The sequence below is a fragment of the Coccinella septempunctata genome, chromosome 8 (assembly GCF_907165205.1).
Source record: "Coccinella septempunctata chromosome 8, icCocSept1.1, whole genome shotgun sequence".
Classification (NCBI taxonomy): domain Eukaryota; kingdom Metazoa; phylum Arthropoda; class Insecta; order Coleoptera; family Coccinellidae; genus Coccinella; species Coccinella septempunctata.
In genome coordinates, this window is record NC_058196.1 from 28,839,242 (window position 1) to 28,857,333 (window position 18,092).

The window sequence follows — 18,092 nt, forward strand, 5'->3', positions numbered from 1 at the left end:
CATCTGTGAAGCGCAGAATGAAAACGTAATAAAATTGCGTCAATCGATTTAATTTGGATTCCCTTGTGGATTCATCGGCTACCTCCCCGATTCGGTTCTTGAGCACCAACTGCAAAGGTAATTGAGTTATTCCGCTATAAAATGTCTTCGTTTCCACCCTTCCATTTCGACTTCAAAGTTGGAATATTACGTTAATATTTCATACTAAATGGGGCATTCCCGAACAGAGGAAAAACACCCCGACTTCCGTTCATGCAGAGTAATCAGGAAGCCTTCTCGGCGACTATCCTTTGTTTCGGAATTATGGGCCCGAAATTGTTGACAAATGTCAGTAGGATGTTGGACAGCAGATTACATCAGACATTTTTATGTGCTCGATTCAAACGGCACGCGTCCATATTCGTTGATGTATAATACTGACAAGTTGGCTCTGAAATCCATAATACATATTTCACAAAATAATCAGTATAATAAAAGAATAATAACCATCATCATGTCGAATCACGAAGAATGCAATTTGATAAGGTGGCTCTCACACACCTTGAAATATCTGAAAAATGCTTAAAAAGTTGGAAATTCTGACATTTCATGATCCTGACAAACATCGAAGATCAGAGAAATTAACGTTGAAAATCGATGTCAGATTGTAGAATGTATATAATCACAGAGTACAGGGTGTCTTACAACTGTCGGATTCATAGAATAGAATTTTGACCGCAGTATTTATGAGATTAAAATGTTTCATGAGTTTCATGTAATTTGTCAGTTATTTTTCCGGAATGAAAAAATGCAAAATATATCGTCTTTCTGATACAAAACTATCTGACGAATATCCACGTTCCTCCACTCACAAATAGAAAAAAATTTCCCTGCTTTTTTCCGTCAACAATCAATTTTACAAAGAGACAACCAAGATGCTTGTTCGCTGAAACGTCGAAACCAACTCCTGAAGCTCGTTTATCCACCTGTCTCTCGAAGAAAAATAAGGTACGAGTTATCGAGAACAGTTGTTCATCGAATCAGCAAAAACGTCTTTTCCCGGACGCTTACCTTTTAGAGTTGATAAAATGTATCTGAGACGATGCTGCCAAAAAGATGAACGAGCTCTGATCTTTCCGGGAGACTGCAGATCCTGCCCGGATCGCATGGCTCCTAGGACTTTACAAGGTCACGATGTGGGGGTGCGTTAATAGGCTAAATCTGCTTGATGGTTTCAGAGATAGTCACTTGAGTTTTATTCTTTCGGTATTCAGCATTTCGATCGCATCATTGAACTATAAAATATGGAAATCGAATACAGGGTGACATTTTGCCAGTCCAATTATGTCACGATAAGGATGATTTCAGAGAAAATGCCGGAACAGGTCAAGTTATATTCATAGGAAAACATCCTTGTCGAGAAATAATTGGCCTGGCAAGTTTTCAAATTGTCAGCCCCTGTAACTACTTCAAGGAATCAATAAAAATTGGCAAACCATAGTATTCATGTAGAGGGTCAAGTGATCTTTCAATTGAGGTAAATCTCACCCCCTATTCCCTATAGAGAATTTAGGGGTGATAGCCCCTACACCTAGGGTTGAGAAGATTTTGGCTTACAATTCTGCTCAAAATATGCCCCTCTCCGAATAAAACTTGACCTGTACCGGCTTTTTCTCTGGAAACATCCTTGTCGCAACATAATTGGCCTCAAGTTTTCTAATTGTCACCCTGTATACGAAGTCAAAGTAGTGCTTGGGAAATTACTGGTGTTTCCACCCCATTTTCCCACAAGACTATATGGGCATCAAGCTTATGACGACAACTTCGAGCAATTTTTGTAGATGATTTGATTTATTATTTTTTAACTTATCATATTTCATTTTCCAAAGCGTTGTTTCAATACTTCTAACAGTTTCAGCAATAGTTAGGGAGCCCAAGAGGAAAATTCGGGATTTACTTGAGCTTGTCAGACATGGACCCTATAGAGTACCTCTTCCAAAATTAGACCTGTCTAGGACCATCCTGTCAGAATTGTTAAAAAAAAAGATTATTATACATACTCGATGGACGCAGATTAAGATATATGTGGTTACGAAACTGTTCGTAGTTGTAAAGGATCAATCTATCATTAAAAAAATCAGCATATGTCTTATTCACTTTTTCTGGCTGCTACAGCTCCTCAAAGTTGGCTAATTTTTTCGAAATTTTCCACTAAATGTCATTTATTTCCTAAACTACCGATGCTACAAAAAATCTAGTTGCAGATTCGTAATCTGCTGTGGTATTTTTGTGTGGTCGGTATATGCCATAACAGGCTATTGCAATTCGTTTGATGTTGGGAAGTATCAATTGGGAATTCATAGTCACGAGTTCAACATGCGTGCAGAAGACTTCCACATGAAAAACGAAGGCTTAACCCAACAAAAAAATGCTAATTTTCTCGTGGTTTCGAGATGTGTAGTTAGTGGAGCGTGGAATTGCTATCGTACTAGTGGAAGTGCTGCATGTAATCGTGGTGGAGGAAGGGCAAGAGCTATCATCGTACAAGATCGGTTGCACGACAAAATCCTTTCGTCACAGCAAGCTGTCGGTAGCATAGTTTCTGGTCGAACAATCTGAAATAGGTTGCACAGTTTCAATTGAGGGCGAGGTACCTGAGATGAGTAGGGAGCAGTGGCGTGTAAGTAGATATCCACTCCAATTTTTGAGCGGTGTACTTGAAGAAAATTTGACAAGAATGCATGGGACAAAAAAAAAAACATTTACTCACGATTCCACTACTCGATCTCCCGCAGTTTTTCGATCTATTGTCTCCTCGAAATCACAATACCTTGGCCTCTGCAATACCTCCGCTTCTTCTTCGACAACAGACACTTCTCCTACCAATTTCACGCCCGCTAGTCAGTCGCTTCCTCGCACCTCAGAGATCGCGCATAATAGCCATCAATTTTTCCCATCCGGAGAAAACATCGCAGCTACAGCCGTTCCATCATCCGATCCCCTAACAGTTTCAATTTTCCTCCTCATAAAACATAAATTCGGCATAATCCGGGAATGTTGTGAACAAGTGAGAGCCCTAACATTGTTTTCTCATTTCATTCAATACCGTAGAAATTTCCCGGCAGAAGAAAATGATGCTCTGCCTTCATGAATAACACAAGACGTTTTCCGTCGCCTCCAGGCATCCGCTTACAAGATTTTTGGGGGCTTAATACGAGAACTCCGCGGAAGTTCCGGAAAAAGCGGGATGCGTCCTCGGCAGTATTCTGTGTTCCGCACAGTGCATGAATATTGAGCACTTTAAATTAGTTGCGCATTGTTTTCGGAGGTAGGAAACGGATGCGTGAGATATGTGGATGCGGATCAGGCCACTCGCTGAATGATAATAATCGCTGCCGAGGAAAAGTTTCGTGGAATTTCTATATCCTCAGATGGCGAGGAAGTTTGGAAGATGTTCCTGATGCGTGCCTGCTAGTTGAGGAACCCACGATGTTGTATCGGGATCTACTCTAGCGTCGTGGAGACCCAGTGGATTTTGAAGATTAGATGGTAGAAAGAAAAGAAGTTCTATGATGTATCGACTTTCAGCGGTGGGAAAAGCGTCTGCAGGTTTTCAAAGATGAATTAGAGCGCGTCAGATTTTCAGAGGATATGTTGATTGGACCCAAAGGGAGCTACTTTTCAAGAGGACTGACAATTAGGACGTGACGCAAGGTTACAGCAATATGCAAAAAAATCGTTACCTTTACATACTCGAGCGTATCAGATTTTCATACAGATGGTTAATCTCGGTGTTGCAGACGTGTTGACCCACTAATCTGACACCAATCAGGAAGGTTTTCTTAATCTGACAGTTTGAAGAAGATAACAAGGCAATTTTTTCAAATATCTCCCATCCTGTACTTCTAATCGTTTCTGTATTCCTCATGAAAGTTGTAGATAATAAAATTCTATACAACTTTTGTCTGAAGCAATTTTTCATAATCCTAACCCTTTTCGATTTAGAGGGTGATAAGTGCGAGTAGCTTAACCACGCATGCGAAAGGCCAAGGTCAATTCATCGCCAAATGGATCGGAAATTTTGGACCTTCGCGGAAAAAATCATAAAATCTAAACTGTTTGTGGTAGTTGGATGAAAATTGAATTTTTTCATTAGCAAAGGATAAATCTACCACCAAAAAAATCAGAATATGTCTAATAACCTTTTTCTGGCTACTATAGCTCTTCAAAGTTGACCAATTTTTTCGAAATTTTTCACGAAAAGTGATTCATTTCCTAAAATACTGACCCTAGGAAGAATCTAACTGTATATTCGTAATCTACGACCCTGACTTAGTCAAAGAATGACGCGGGTTCATATAGTTGGAAAAAAAATTCGGATATAGAATAATTTTGTCTGCTACTAGTTAACCCGTCCGAACAAAAAATTGTTCATTCAGCTATATCGACCTGGGTCATTTAACTGACTAATTCGAGGTCGTAGATCACGAATATGCAATTAGATTCTTTCTAGGATCAATATTTTGGGAAATAAATCATTAAGGCCCGTTTGCACCAATCCCCCTTAAAATGAGTACTTAACTAAGCGTAGCTTAAAATTAATGGACGCTTAATTTTATTTCCAGTTGCACGACTGCGGCTTGACAGAATCTTAAGTAAGGGGCCCTTAAGTTTTGATATCTAGTGATATTTCAGTTTTTTATTTTAGTGCAACTTCATTCTAGTCCAATAAAGCCTTTCCATTGGTTGGTCGGTTGAAGATGATCGTTGTCATTTCATTAACCTAACTTTATTGTCCTGTCAGTCAGTGTCAAGTAAACTATTATATTATTATCAAGAGTGACAATTTTTTGTTGCTGAATTAGCATTATTATTGATAATGAAATGGATTGTCAAATAAAAGGTACTTGACGTTATTAGAAAACCACAGCAGTTCTGCAGCCAGTTTATGAGTTTAACAAATTATTTTAGGTTAGAATCCCGCCCTTAAATACCTAAGTGGTCATTACAAAAGCGCTTAAATTTAAGGCTAGCTTTAGCCGTTTGAATGTCACTTAACAGTTGGTGCAACGTAATTTAAGTTGAGGGTTCATTTTAAGGGACACTTAACACTAAGTGCGTTTGGTGCAAACGGGTCTTAGAAGTTTTTACTGCTCTGTGTCTTCTCTTTAATCATATGTGTAGGCGTAGGAGCGGCAAAATCTTTAGCTGACGCGGGCGGCCTATACCCAAGGGACGGCCCTGCCAATTCCTGTCGTAATTTTCACATTGATTCACTACATATTGAGTAGGTTAGGTTAGGTTAGGTTAGGTTAGCCCTGCCAATTCCTGTCGTAATTTTCACATTGATTCACTACATATTGAGTAGGTATTGGCTTAAAAAAATCAACTTTAACTTCGAATTTCAGTTTCATGACTCAAAAAAAAGAGTCAGCTAATGTTCCAATCCCAAACGCTCAAGAAGGCACATAAGGAGTTCTTCCGCACAATACTGGATGGGGAAAAATAAACCCCACAACCCCAAACGCATCAATCTTCCCCGCAACAAATGCTCCCCATTCGATTCATTACCGTCTCCCCAAAGGGGGAACATCATACCTTCATATCATAAAAGATCAACGGAAAATAGCCTACCCGAAGAGCAGTGTCATCCGACGAAATTAAAGCTTCCAATATCCAGCACTCGAGACGTTTCCGCTTTCCATTAATCATGGCCAGTATTTCCGTTGTCCCCAAAAAATTAATCTGAAACTATTGCGTTTCCTGGCATTCTTACCAGTGAGGAAATTCTTATCCTCCTTCGGGATATGATTGATGATGAGGAATCATTCGTAATTGATGAAGGGGTACAAAGGGAAATGCCATTACTCGGTTATTATTTGGAGGCTATGGTCCAAATGTGACATTGTGGAGTTAAGAAATGAATCACGCCTTCAACAGTAAGGCAGGTAAATAATAAACAAATTAATTCAGATGCATAACATCCGCAGATAATTAAATCAACGAATGTTACGAATTACAACGACAAACGAATGAGTTTTGTTGCTCTGACGAGGTCAAATAAGACCGAAATCATGGTCAGCATCTACTCTTTGTCGACGAAATGAAAATTCTGGTAATACTTCGAGCGATGGTAGTTTGTTAGTTCGATTTAGATCGTAAAATTCGTTGATTTAATGCAGGTTTTCAAAGATGTAAAAGAAATCGTCAGGTGTACATACTCGAGCGTGTCAGATTGAGATACTGTATATGCCCTACGTGTCTCTGATAATAAATTCATGTTAATCTGACAGTTTGCGTGGTGGGGCTGGCCGTTCGGTTGAAGATGGTAAAAAAGTTTTTTCGAGTGTGTCAGATGTTTAGAGGATATGTTAATTGGACCCAATGGAAGCTACTCTTAAAGGGACTGACAATACAGACGTGACGCAAGGTCACAGCGAAGATGCAAAAAAAAATCGTTACTTGTTCATACTCGAGCATGTCAGATTTTCATACAGATGATTGATCTCGGTGTTGCAGACGTGCTGACCCATCAATCTGACACTAATCAGGTGGGTTTTCTCAATCTGACAGTTTGAAGATGATGACAAAGCATTTTTTTGTAATATCTCCCTTCCTGTACCTCTAATCGTTTCTGCATTTATTATGAAAGTCGTAAATAATAAAACTCCAAACAACTTTTGTCTGAAGCAATTTTTAATACCCCTCACCGTTTTCTAGAGGGTGATAAGGGCGAGGAGCTTAGCCACACATGCAAAAGGCCAAGGTCAACGTAGAAACCCAGTCTAATGTACATTCATCGCCATATATCTCACCAACGTTCAGACGTAGAAAAAATTGCCTTGGACGAAATTTGTAGAAAATGATATGCTCTACAACTTTTATAATGAATACGAAAACAATTTGAAGCCCAGGAGAGGAGATAATTCAATAAAACTGATTTCGGTGACATTTATGGCCAATTTTTATTGTTTCGGCTTGCTGAAACTGTCAGATTATATTTTTTCCGTCATTCTTGAATCAATAGCTTCGATATAAGAAAAAAAGCCACCGCGCTCGAGAATGTACTTTTTTTTTTGCAAGTTTGATTCCCTTCCACACATTTTCGTCAAGCTTGAATCGTCAGATTAAGAGAATATATACTTTTTACCATGTAATTGGTCAAATATAACTCAATCTGACACGCTGGAGCATGTTCAATGATCGTTTTTTTTACTATTTTGACAAGCTGACCTATACAATTCCCCCTATATACAGCTCTAACTTTTGGTAGAGCTTTCTCCCCTCATATTAATCTGAATCTCTCGAGTGAATCCCGAATTTCCCTCTTGAGCTCCACATCTATATATATTGAGATCGAAACTACTATAGTTTCGTTCCCATATGACCTCGTCAGAGCAACACAGCTCCTTCAGCGATGAAAAAACGCTTTGAATTGTAGTATTGGTAGAAGTATCTGCTCTTCTTGGTGGAACGTTCTCCATTTAGTGGTCCCGACGATGGCAAATTGGCTAGTTCAATTCAGATCGTAACATTTGTTGATATTTCTATCGGCGGGTGGTATGCATCTGACTAAATTCTTATATTCAAGTAAATCTGGGCTATCAGTTCAGATTTTGATTTCATCGGTGTCATGAATTCAATATTCCACATAGAACCCGAGAAATATCAGTAAATTGATATTACGTCCATCGAAGTGATCTAGACGACCCTGAGAAGTCTACGCCTGGAATCCTCAGAACTCTCAGAAGACTATCAGGAACGAATATAGTCATTCCGATGGGAATGAAATCGAGTTCGACGGTTAAAGCTACCGTTTTATCCCTTATTCCTGTAGGATTCACGGGAAACGTATCCGAATTACGTATCCTCGTCAATCTCCCCGTGAACGATCTCAATGTCCGAAGGTTAGCACCTAGAAGTTCCTCTTGCTCACCCTCATCACGTTTTATCGGACATACATGAGTTGTTTGCCGAGCTACTGCCGGATATCGTTTTGTCCATAGAGACGTCTTGAATGGGAGGACGATTGGGTGTTGATAACTTATTTTTATCGAGTCGCCCGACACTTGTCAGGAGTTTACTGGATGTTTCTGACCTGCAGATCGCAAAGTGGACGGATTATGGCGAGGAAATCATCCGAAAGTTATGTGACCCCTCCCTGATACTCATCGGAGTTGCAGCTAAAACTTAAAAGCTTCCGTTCTGGAACAACCAATGTTTTTCCGAAAATTGACGCAGAAAATTCACGTCCTTCGCTGTTTGGGATTCTTGGATGGAGTCATTAGGAACTTTTCACCTTGTATATCCCCATAATGTGTCTCTTAGCTGATTCTACTCAGAGCTAATCGGATACCTTCAAGTATCTAATCATCGTAACAGCTGGCAATAGGGAATACTCCTTCTGACGAAAATGATGTATTTTTTATGAAATACTTTGAAACGTCACATTTTGTAATAACCATTTCAACCGTTTCCCAAAAAAAAATTATTTTAAGCACTTAAAAATGAAAAAAAAATGGGTGTTTAATGTTTAAAGCGTTTTGTGAGAATTGCACAAGCTGACAACATCGACTGAAATATGCCTTGATAATAAAGGACAACAAATGCATTTTCTTGATGAGATAGACAAAGATGGCTGTCTATGAAGTCTCCGACGAACAAGGAAGGTCGTAAAATTTTATGGGATTTTTATAGCCGGATGCAGTTGAAGCTCGCCAGTAAGCACGCGCCTGTAGATCAACAGATGTTATTTTATAAACAAGCTGATCGGACATTGTTCTTTTCATTGTCTTGTATGCGCCAAATCGTAAACTCCGCACAAAGCGATTTGAATTTTAAAACCCCATATTTGAAGGATGATTTTGAATAGTTTCCGCGGTGAATTTGAAGAAATCATGAATGAAACTCATAATTATTCAGTTTAAACCTGCATGAAAATGAAACTTCTCAACAGTTCGATCTAGGACAGTGGCAGAGAAGGTGTTCTACAGATTTCTCAAGCTCTCTCAATCAATTTCAGTTTTGCATCGAATAATATTCTTGTCAGGAGTTTACTGGATGTTTCTGACCTGCAGACGGCAAAGTGGATGGATTATGGCGAGGAAATCATGCGAAAGTTATGTGACCCCTCCCTGATACTCATCGGAGTTGCAGCTAAAACTTAAAAGCTTCCGTTCTAGAACAACCAATGTTTTTCCGAAAATTGACGCAGCAAATTCACGTCCTTCGCTGTTTGGGATTCTTGGATGGAGTCATTAGGAACTTTTCACCTTGTATATCCCCATAATGTGTCTCTTAGCTGATTCTACTCAGAGCTAATCGGATACCTTCAAGTATCTAATCATCGTAACAGCTGGCAATAGGGAATACTCCTTCTGACGAAAATGATGTATTTTTTATGAAATACTTTGAAACGTCACATTTTGTAATAACCATTTCAACCGTTTCCCAAAAAAATTATTTCAAGCACTTAAAAATGAAAAAAAAAATGGGTGTTTAATGTTTAAAGCGTTTTGTGAGAATTGCACGAGCTGGCAACATCGACTGAAATATGCCTTGATAAAAAAGGACAACAAATGCATTATCTTGATGAGATAGACAAAGATGGCTGTCTATGAAGTCTGCGACGAATAAGGAAGGTCGTAAAATTTTATGGGATTTTTATGGCCGGTTGCAGTTGGAGCTCGCCAGTAAGCACGGGCCTGTAGATCAACAGCTGTTATTTTATAAACAAGCTGATCGGATATTGTTCTTTTCATTGTCTTGTATGAGCTGTTGCCAAATCGTAAACTCCGCACAAAGCGATTTAAATTTTAAAACCCCATATTTGAAGGATGATTTTGAATTGTTTCCGCGGTGAATTTGAAGAAATCATGAATGACACTCATAATTATTCAGTTTAAACTTACATATGCAGTGATAACCCAAATTGAGGAGAATTCCCCATTCTTTCGATTTCCCTAAAATGAAACTTCTGAACAGATTCCTCAACCTCTCTCAATCAATTTCATTTTTGCATCGAATAATATTCTTTTAAGTACAAAAAATATTTATATACAGGATACTTTGCTTACTTTGCTAGAGACTGATAGAGGAATGAGGAATCATGCTGTACTTATATCAGTGAAGCCTTATACAATCCCACATAAAAACCTATCATTATTCAGACTGCCATGGAGAAAAACAATAACGAACTGATATTCAAATGAATATCGTCTTTGACTTTATGAAAAACTTTTTTTTTTGCATAACACAAACTCTGTATTGATTTTTGTGTTATGTTCATTGAAGGGGCGTTAGAGATTTATTGTTGACTTGTAACCATAGTTGAATGAGTGTTTCGAGGAATAGTTATAAATTTTTTTTCGACGTCCTTTCATCAAATAACGACTCTGTGTCAAAAACCATACATTTTCGCTTCACAAAGGGAAAAAACGATTTGACCACAAATATGCCCATTTCCGCTTATTTACGTAAAAAACTGAATATATTACTTTGCACCCTTTGATATTTTTCCGAAGACCTTCTTACTCATGGTTCACTGTGATCAAGGTGTACGTGCCATTTCATAATCAACTTTAGGTTGGGATTTTATTCCAGTACATCTCCCTCATAAGCCCTTCTGTCAAGCAATGTTGAGGAGACGTTATATTCATTAATGGAGTCAGTGTTGGACAGAAAGATTTCATGTCCCCCGGTAAAAAACTATTCCAAGATTAGGATATTTCATTCGGTTTTTTTGATATTTTTTCGACTTATCATGTATTCACGTATTTGCTTGCCTCGGCTACGTCGACGTAGTTGTCAATTCCCTTAGCTGGAAGAGTGTAAAAATAATTTGACAAAAATAAACAATTATCACAGACAGTTATGTAGATATTAGTGAAAAGTGTATTCACCAGAATGACTCGGAATACGACGTAAAATGTAATTTCTTGTTGAGATCGACAAAACACACTTCTTCTATCTCTTCATTACTGAAAAGTTGAGAAACTGGTTCTTATCTGAGATGTATCCAAGAGAATACAGAAATGCTGGGGTAAATGGGGAAAGGAACAAAGGCAATAAAAAATATAAATCGTCTTCTATTTCAGATCGAAATACGTCCCCGATCGCATATAATCTGTCGCTACTAAAAACTTGGAAACGATTCGATAACCAGGGGTGAATAATGATGGATCCTGATGCCGTTTCTCCCGATCCCTATTCGCCCCAAATTGATATTCGCGAAATGTCGACTGATAACCATTTAACTAGACCATATTTTGGTCGAATCAAACACGGGTTGAATATCAATGCCGCCAATCGTATAATGCAGACCACGTTGGCAGTACCTCATTCAATTATTCTATTAGTTCACTTGTGCGCCTGGCTGGAAGAATAATGATACTAGAAACAATACATTCGGCCAGCTTTTCGTTCTACAGAGCGAATACAGAGCTACTCTGTAATCTGTGGAAGCTCGGTTAAAAGTATAACACAGAAAATTGATGAAATGGATTTTTATGTTTTCTGAGGTCAATGATATGAGGATGTATTGATATCTAGTCACCCTAGACCAGTTTCATGCATAAAAAGAATATTGCGTTACCAAAGCAACGAACAATAACTCATTAGAAGTGTCAGTGTGAAGTTTGAGGCCAAAAAAGTACACCAGAGTTACGCAATAAATTGAAACAAAGAAGATGTCCACCGAAATTGTGAAAATCGATAAATTGGAGTATCGACCCATCATCAAGTACCTGTATGTAAAAGGGTTAAGAGGCAAGCAGATTTACGAAGATATGCTTAATACCCTTGGTGATCAATGTCCTTCGTATGCGACCGTGAAAAATTGGACTGCAAGCTTCAAAAGAGGTTAATTTTCCATTGAAGACGATGACCGATCGGGAAGGCCAGTTTTTGTGTCAGTCCCCGAAAATATCGATGCAGTTCTTGACATGATTTTATAAGACCGTCGAATTGGGCTAAAACGGATATCTGAAGCACTGAATATATCATACGAACGCGTTCATCCTATAGTTCACGTCAATTTGGACATGAGAAAAATTGCTGCAAAATAGATCCCCAAATGTTTGAATGTTGACCAAAAGCGTTAGAAGCATCGCGTTCGATATGTGCTCGATTTGAAAACGATGTAGACTTCTTTAACCGAATTGTTACTATGGATGAGACTTGGGTACATTTCTACGATCCAGAAAAAAAGCAACAATGGATGGAATGGCGACACTCTGGTTCACCAAGACCTAAGAAGTTTCGTGTCCAAAAATCAGCTGGCAAAGTTCTTGCTTCGGTTTTTTGGGATTGCCATGGAGTAATCATGATTTAGTTTTTGGATAAGGGTAGATCAATAACCGGAGATTACTATTCGACATTACTGACCACTCTACGGGACAAAATTAAAGAGAAAAGACGCAGAAATCTATCCAAAGGTGTTTTGTTTCTGCAGGACAACACCCCTGCACACAAATCTCATGTTGCCATGCAAAAAATTCGTGATTTAGGGTTTGAATTACTGGAACACCCAACTTATTCACCAGATTTGGCATTACATGCAATACCGTGCTGAATTTTCAGTTAACCACTCTGTATAACAGATTCATTCGAATCGATATATCCTATGTAAAATCCATGTTCTATATCGCCTAATCAGATTGTTCACTCTGATGGAAAATGACAGGGCTTGTCGAGTTGGTGAAGCTTTTACATTAATTTTCAATACGTCGTATCGAATGCCAATGATGAATTGAATTTTTCCATATTCGCTGATCAATTTTCATCAACGAATGCCAAGCATCGAACGTTCTCTATGTGGTTCTCCAGCATTTGGAAAGGGAGATTATGAAATGGTGTGCTGTGATGGGGTTTTAGTATTTCCAAGAAAAAAAGAACTAGAATTTGTTCTATTCTTATATCCCTTGAATGCAAAAGTAGGGGATGATTATCTTGCATTCGCTATGTACAGGGTGTACATAGATCGGACTGTAGCAAGGCAGGTAGGTGCGGAAGGGCTCTCTCTGTTCCTTAGGGTCTGTAGTTTTTAGTCGGCACCAAGATTCGAGGTGGAATGCGTCGGGGCTTTGTTTTTCCTTCATTTTAGAACGTTTCGGCGACATAAAGTTCTTTCAGCTCCATTTTTTTCATGAAATTTTTTTCTCATAGTAGTCAGACGTAGGCAAATCCAACGAAGCAATATCATAACAAATAGTCCAGCCAATCTCAAGGTTCAAATGGTGTAACTAACGAAATGGCTACCTTTTCTATATATTCGGAGACAGAATTGTCCCAAATCATTCGAAACACGAAAAGCATTCTACACTATAAGGAGTTTTTGCGCATAATAACCAAGGAATGCTCTCTAATATTAATGCGCCGCTCTAACATCCTTCCGAGAGGAGACTTCGTCCTTTCTTTGTGTCTTGAATTGTATAAATATTTAAGATAACGTTTAGAGCACACCTAGATAATCCCCTAGGATTCTCAGTCCTACGCTAAATCTAAATAAATATCCCATTCATGAAATTATTAACAATTCATTACCTCACGGCTTCCGCACATCTGTATACATTTGGAGATCAGATAAACAGTAGTGAATAATTCATTACGGCCAAAGAAACAGAGACGTTGGGATGTTTTGTCTTTTTAAAGGCCTCTTCAGGAATCCGTATATGGACTACAACCTGAAATTCCGGATTTTGATATGCCGAAATTTCAAGAATATGAAAAATATCTTGTCCTATCTATGTATTTACTCAATTTCAATGTTGAATTCCGATAAGTTATTGATTTTTTGTCTGAAAATAACGTCCCTACATTTATCCTATTCAATTCGTGGGATGCTTCCTAATCCAGTCCAAACAATTCAACCGCAATCTAACTTTGAACAGGAAGTGATTTGTAAATGGACCCCAGGAGACGTGTCTAGTTTCAAAGTTCACCACCGGTTTATGCACATCGTCCATAATAATTCACAAAAACAGAGAATTTCACCTGTCATCAGGTAAATGGCGCTGTCAAGTCCTTGTTACTGGAGATTTACGTTCACATTTATCTCCCTACGAAACTTGAACTCCTTTGACGTTCACCCCATTCAAGTGCAACTTTAATGGGCAAGTATAAAATTTTATGGCTTCTTACGATCCAAAAATCCGCGTAAAAGTGAAGAAATTGTATCATTATCAGAATTTAACGATTGTAAAAAGTATGTGTGGAAACCCAAAAATGTACCCCATCGAAATACGTATCTACGAGGATGTATTGATATCTATAGTTAGCCTATACCAGTTCCATGCATAAAAAAATATTGCGTTACCATAGCAACGAACAATAACTCATCAGAAGTGTCAGTGTGAAGTTTGAAATCAAAAAGTGAACCAGAATTACGCAATAAATTAAAAGAAAGAAGATGTCCACGGAAATTTTAAAACCGAAAAATTGGAGTATCGAGCCATCATCAAGTACATGTATTTAAAAGGGTTAAAAGGTAAGCAGATTTACGAAGATATGCTTTATACCCTTGGCGATCAATTTTCTTCGTATACGACCGTGAAAAATTGGACTGCAAGCTTCAAAAGAGGTAAATTTTACATTGAAGATGATGACCGATCGGGAAGGCCAGTTTCTGTGTCAGTCCCCGAAAATATCGATGCAGTTCATGAGATGATTTTATCAGACCATCGAATTGGGCTAAAACGGATATCTGAAGCACTGAATATTTCATACGAACGCGTTCATCATATAGTTCACGACAATTTGGACATGAGAAAAATGAGGTAGTGAGTTTTCTTCCAACGAGGAGGTAATAAAAGCTGTAGAGGTCTGGTTTGCAGAGCATTTCTTTGAAAAGTCTAGAGACGTTGCAGGTTCGCTGTAGCAAATGTATTCAATTAAGAGGAAAATATATGTTAAGTAATGAAATATTGTGACATTGAAATTTTGTTTGGTTTTATAGTAGGTAGGCTAAGAATTTATTAATAAAACCTCGTATATATCGATTAACAAGATGTGAAAAAGCAATATTGAATTTTGGTGATGTTCATGTGCCATCATATGAGGGCTGGGTCTAAACAGGGGTGGCACAAAAACAAAATTTTATATGAAAACTCCACACATTTCTCGGCCTCTTGAATTTTTTGCAACTATTCATTTACATCCTTAAAAGTGATGTTTTTACAAGGCTCAGAAAATTGGTATATCAAATTTTGGTTGAACACAAGTTACTAGTCCTGTCTTGTTTAAAATCCATTATCCTCGTACCCCCTGAACCAAACCTCCAAACCCTCATTGTCCATCTCCAAATATGACTCATCCAAATTTAGTGGAGAATAAATTTCAGAATGAAGCAGTCGAACGCGAACACTGAAGGACCATCATCCCTTATTTGTCGGATATATGGATGAAGGAATAATGAGGTTCGAATTTTCAACCCAGAGATACATTTGAAAGTCCCCCAGATTGGCAGAGAACTCTCGCGACAATTCAAGAATTCAGAATAATACCCTTGAGGTTTTTTGAAGCGAATTGAGAGGGTCCTTCGGTTATTCTTCAGATTTGTCAATATCCCATCCAGGGGAATTTTAAGAACTCCGTTTGGATAACTGTAAAGTGGGTAACAAATGTAGATTAATAATCACTAGTTCACATTGCGTTTAGGGGCCTACCAACTGAAACAATCAGTGTGTTGGTTAAACGAAAATTTAACTCAACAAGAATTTGCTAACCATCTCCGTGTTTAGACAACTGTAGTTGGAAGAGCGTGAAATCGCTATGGTAATGGTTTCAGAGCTTCATATCTATATAGGGGTGGAAGAGCAAGAGCTACAACAAAATTTGAAGCCTAGATCTGCCAGGAAACCCTTCACTGATGAGTCTTTAGGCAGAGAAGCCAAGAAATGGTGAAATTAGTAAACCGATAATAGAAATAATCCCGAAAAATGAAACTTATAAGGCTGCCATGACCGTCCAAGGACATATCGCTCATTTTGGCCAACCAGAGAGCACAGATAATTTCATGTTATCGTTGGCAAACTCTTCATGTGAAATCATCATTAAATTACGGGCATAACTATATGAGTCCGTACGTGAAGCTCCAATTGATAAGGTTCCCTTTAAATTCGTTTCAACGGAAACGGGAGAATTTCATGCTTCGTTTTATCAGGCCTCAGTTGAAGCGAATAACTCAATTAAATACCGTAGAATTTCCAGATGTAACGAAATTCAGGAAAACAAAGAAAACCGTGCACAATCTATAGGAATGTTCCGCGCAATGATATTTGTAGAGTAATAAATTAGTTAGGAATGCCTTAGAGCCGTACGAACTCGAATAAATAACAACAGAAGGAGTATAATAAAGAGAAAACAATCGTGTTCCTTTTAGAAATAATGCCATAGTGGTTCCCCAAACCCAATCGCAAATAGCTCCCGGTATCGTATATTGTAGCAAAAATATTTTATCGCTAATTTATCGATGGCAATTGGGGAGGAGGATAATACATGGAGGATGGTGTGAAAGGAATCGTAATATTCATATATCGAAATTTATATTACGGGCTAAACGTGCATTTATCATAACGATATTCGAATTGCTGAATTAGATACCTACACAAATTGGTAAAGCGTTGCCTCGAAATGAGATTTTGAATTCATTCTATACGTATCTTCGATCTCATTAATTCTCTCTACATTGTGCAAAGACCCATAATGTTATCACAATATTCATTTTGAAAATTTTAATTATTGAAAATTCGGTTGAACTTGCAGGTACATTCATTCATTCATTGCTGTATCCCGTTACCGAGAATAAATCTACAAAAGGACCCAAAAACGAAACTATGGGTGCGATCAACATTATAATTTCTTAGGACTACTTGAGACTGTGTACCCTCCTGTGACTGGAGAGACCCAACCGTGACCTACAGATCCTTCCACACTCCGAGCATGGATTGTCACCAACCAGATCTGGCCGCCGCTGTATTCTTCTCGAGTCTCCATTATAACTGTGGACCAAAGACCTCCACTGTGATCTGTCTAATGCTAGTTGTTCCCAGTTATGATTGGAATCAACTGATTTTAGGGATTGATGCAGTATATCCTTAAACCGCTTATACTGGTCTCTTGGTTTCCGACCTCCCTCTGTGAATTCGCCATACAGAGCTATTTTGGGGAGTCTTGTGTCTTGCATCCTCAGAATGTGGCCACTCCATCTGAGTCAGGCCCTCGTTACTTGAGTCTCAATTGTTATACAACTAGCGCGCTGCAAGACTTCTGCATTCGAAACTTTGTGGAACCATGTGATGTGCATTATTTGTCTTAGATGACATTGTTGCGTTTGTTCAAGCTGTTTAATATGTCGCCTGTAGGGCTTCCAGCTTTCGCTTCCGTAAAGAAGCGAGGACCACTGCTTTGTAAACAGATGTCTTGGTCTTCAGATTGAGGTCGTGATTTTGAAACACTCTGTCTTTTAGCTTCCAGAATGCCCGTGATGCCGAATTGATACGGTTGTGTATTTCCGTGTCCAGGTTAGCCCTAGTATTTATGAGGTAATAAGTATTTGAACTGCTCGACCTGTTCTAGAGTTTCATCCTTCAGGCTGATATCTGTTTGAAGGCTTTTTGGCGGAATTACCATGGTATTTTCAGTATTGAGTTTAAGACCTAAGGCTTCGTATATATGTTTATAGGTGTCCAACATTATCTGTAGATCCTCTGAGCTGCTAGTGATGAGTGCGTGATAACCGTGATAACCTTTGAACGGGTTTTTGCTCTGAGGCGCTTCAGGTTAAACAGGCCTCCATCAAATCTGAATCTTAATCCAACACCTCTGACAGGCATACTTATGTCAGCAATAATCGTGACATTTTTTTTAGTGGGTAAGTTAGTGACCTCAATTGTTGATTGTGTTTGCAGAAGGGACAAAAACAGGAAATTCAAATTGACGCCGAAACTCCCACAGAACAGTAATCTTCGTAAAACGTACGAATGGGAAAGCCCCACTGCAATCAGGTCAAAATCATGGTGCCAACTGAAAACTGCAGACCCTAAAGAACACAAAGAGCCTTTCCTCACCTACCTGCCCTCACCACAGCCGCAGCAACGAAACTTCGAATCACAAAT